The sequence below is a fragment of the Lepisosteus platostomus genome, chromosome 5 (assembly GCF_059453375.1).
Source record: "Lepisosteus platostomus isolate fLepPlt1 chromosome 5, fLepPlt1.hap1, whole genome shotgun sequence".
Classification (NCBI taxonomy): Eukaryota; Metazoa; Chordata; class Actinopteri; order Semionotiformes; family Lepisosteidae; genus Lepisosteus; species Lepisosteus platostomus.
In genome coordinates, this window is record NC_142615.1 from 61,585,570 (window position 1) to 61,589,393 (window position 3,824).

The 3,824-nt window shown below is 37.7% G+C and overlaps 1 non-coding gene across 1 annotated transcript; it reads right to left on the reverse strand.

The window, feature by feature from the left end:
- Positions 1-2,015: 2,015 nt before the first annotated feature.
- trnal-uaa (transfer RNA leucine (anticodon UAA)) lies at positions 2,016-2,098 on the reverse strand. The gene has a single exon. It is a non-coding gene; the product is annotated as a tRNA-Leu (tRNA).
- Positions 2,099-3,824: the final 1,726 nt, after the last annotated feature.

The following is a 3,824-nucleotide window of genomic DNA, read 5'->3' on the forward strand; positions in this document are numbered from 1 at the left end:
TACATGGTCTGAACCAGGAAAGAGTTTGGAAGTCAAGAAGTTATGGTGTTGTTTTAATACTTGCCTACTCATTTAATTTTTCGGTCAAATCTTTTATTTGGGAGTTCTTTCAATTGATGTTAATCCTTGTCCCGATGCACGATTCTGGGCCATGGTGCATCTTGAATAATGTTCTTATAGGCTTCAGTTTGGAAAAGTGCGCTCTTCAGAAGCTACCAAAACCGCTAATGGTTACATAACACTTAATGCAAAAGCAACGTTCGGGTTTGAAAAAGAATATTACTTGCTATGAATACAAACACTGTTACAGGAGGCGTGATAGGGCTATTTTAGCTTAGATCATCAATTCATCTTACATTTCTTCTCCATCTATATCAACAGCGTAATCGCTACTGAGCGCTAAAGGCAGGTCCTGGCAATACAGTCTTCTTTAGAAAACATTTTTAAAACTATTTCCACTACCATCCCTAAAGTAAAAGATACCGATTGCACACAACTAATAAAATATTTTTTCCAGGGACGTTGTAGCTAGATGCAAATTACAATCGAAAATGCATCAGCTTTAAAATTTTCTTTTGGATCCAGAGGACGATCAGCATGAGCCATCGAACAGCCTGTAGCTACAAGAAGGTTAAAAGCACACAAGTGATCTGTCTTTGGTCAAAGGAATTGCTGGAGCAGTAGGACGCAGAGCAATATCTAGCAACTGTAGACGATGTTCGGAGAAGAGATAATTCTGTTTTCAGCACAGGGAGTGAGAATGAGCTCAGTCCGGCTTCCAGCAGAATCCATTCTGGTTTGGTTTCTGTCAGACTGTGCGTCTGAAGCTCTTTGGATCGCAACGTGAAAAAAAAAGAACAAAAAACATTTGCTCACATCTTGTGATTTCCAAGAGAGGAAGAGAAGATATCACTTTAAAAAAAATCAGAACTGAAGATTTGGATCCGGGACCTCATACTTGTCAAATGATTAAAATAATAATTATGAAAATATCAGGTTGTGTTTCTGCAACATATCGTGCACAGTACGGCATTTTTTTCTAAAAATACAGTAGATTGTACTTAATAAAAATGTACAATTCACCGCTGGTATAAACAGATGTGTGCTGTGTTTGCTTTTGTAAGCATTTGTTTAAAAAAGTAGTTCACAATATGATGAAAAACACAGAAAGCACAAACTTAATAATATAACGATACAAAATCAATACCAAATCATAAAGCCAATTAAGTACCTATCCTTTGAAAACAGTGACATTTGTATCTACTTTTGAATTACAAATCAGACAGAGTAGTCCCTTAATTCAAAGATCAGATCTTGGCCAAAACAATCAGGTGTTAGCTGAATTCGGAACAAGAGCCTCTGCTTCATCGTTTATTGAGCTTTTGATCAACGTCTGAGTGAAAAAGATTCGCTATTTTAACTCTTTGATTAAAGTTCACAAAAAAGCACCTTCCTTCCAGCCGGAGTCAAAACAGCGACTTAAGGATTCCCTACTGTTCTCACTACAGTTTTCTGCTCTACCAACTGAGCTGTCAAATGGATCTAAAGAACTCCACTCTGACATACTACCCAAAGTAGTGAAATATTCCGGGTGATTAAATTCCAGTTCGACATCAAGTTTCCAACTTGTTTCCTTAGTCTTGGTTACCTTGAATTTAAGCCACAAACCAGGATTCTACTTTATAAACTTCCGGGGATGTTACAAAATGTTTGATGGGGCATCAATCATTACAGGCGGAAATTCACTCCTTTTTTTTTCTTGAGGCATCATATTAAACATTTCATTTGGATCGAGAAGAGGATCACCATGAGAAACAGAACAAACTGTTTGATTCCGTCTTTATTGGGGAGCTGTATCACAGCTAATGCACGTAAAGCCTTCAGTATGCGATAGTGAGAGTTCAGTTATGCCAGGGAGTGGGAGTGAAGAGAACTGAACTGAAATTTAGTAAATTCATATCTAAATAGAGTGCAAATCATCAAAGTGTTCTGTCACTTAAAACTTATTACTACACTACCAGGAGTGGGGATTGAACCCACATGGACATTTGTCCATTGGATCTTAAGTCCAACGCCTTAACCACTCGGCCATCCTGGTCTACAGCAATATACTGCTCAGTTGTTTAACATTTAAATATGATTCAACAATTAAAAAAAATTAAACCAGCGCCCTGTCACAGAAACGTACCCCGGTCTCCCGCGCAACAAGCAGGGGTACTCAGCACTATACTAACGAGGAGCGCTTGTCCGGTGCTCTGTTTACGGTCAGCAGTCATTTCCTCTTTTCCAAAGACATTTTCGCCTGCTCTCAGTAATTAATGTCGGTTTGAAGTCAGTTCCTTTTGTCTCCGCTCTTGACGAAGAGCAGCCTTACGTAGGAGACTCCCTTTCTCAAGAAGTTTGCCATCACCCTGCAAGAGAGAAGAGCCATCAACCACCGAGGCAACCACTAAGACACTTAACATTAAACACATGAAATGTGAGATGTTTTCTACTTAGGGATGTTATCATTTCTACTCTAACTTCTTTGTCAGAAGTGGGATTTGAACAAACATCTCTAGGGGAAACTACAACCTGAACGCAACACCTTGGACAACCAGCCATCCTGCATGTGGCTTTTAAATGGAATGATATGTTTTATTTATTTCTACTTGATGATAAGGGAAAAAAAAGTTAAATGTAAATAAGGAAATGTCTTTTTTCATGGGGAAAACAAGCCTGAGCAAATGTAAAGTTTAGAGCAGCGATCAATAAAAACTATCTGAAACCGGCTTCTTATGCGGATCAGTATATTCCGATACCAGTGGTTCTGCAGAAGAAATAAGAAAAGCTGAACTCCAAGCACTGTGTTGCCATTACTGCTACTCTGGCTGAAGCTGCTTTAAGATCTACTCAGCGGGCACAGAATGTTGTATGAGGTCAGACTGGTTTGCAATGTCTAAATAACAGTATGCGAATTTAAGCTTATTTAAATAAGACTATTTACAATGTAATACATGCTCCAAAAGCGTTAATCCTTCACTGGCTGCTATTTGAAACGCCTTCATAAATGACACGTAATAGAGATTTATGCAGCTAGATTTTATGCTTCACCATACATTGCAGTCAGGAAAATAAATCAATTTTCTTTAACACCTCTGGATAAAGTTCTTCTGTGGAGCAGGTTTCAGACCTCTGCGTACAGCGCCCTTGATGTCATTTTATTTTTACAGCAGCAAGCATCCTGAAAGTTTTTTTTTAATATTTTTTATTTGAACAACAAAAATACATATAATACAAAAAAGAGCACATATGACGTATCAACAACATCGTCAGGGGCACGTGCTATAATCCAATTACACTTTCTGAAAAATCTACTGTCCATGCAAATGTACATGCTAATCTACAGGGTTCTTTTCTGCACTGAGCTGCTCATTTGAAATCCAGAAGGCAACACAGACGCGCTCCTATACCAAGAGTCTTATCTGGACCACCTGGATAAAAAAAACAGGAAACCTAAGCACTAATCTATACTGACAGCTTTTGAAAAGGAGCTCTGTAATATGCACAAATACAAAGACAAGGTATAAATACTCCATAGGTTTAAAATTCAGGAATATGAATGGTCAATTGTTTACAATTGGAGTTTTTATGTTTCGTATGATTTAGCGACTTTTTTACAACATGTAAAAAAAAAACAGCACACCTAAATGACAAAGCCTTAGAGCTACAGAGAAAAACAAATTGCATTTAAAGTAATTTTAAAGGCTCGAGATAACATTGCACTATAAACGCAAATGTTTGTCTTCTTTGTCGCACTTACGTTTTGTTGCTTTAGCAAATTT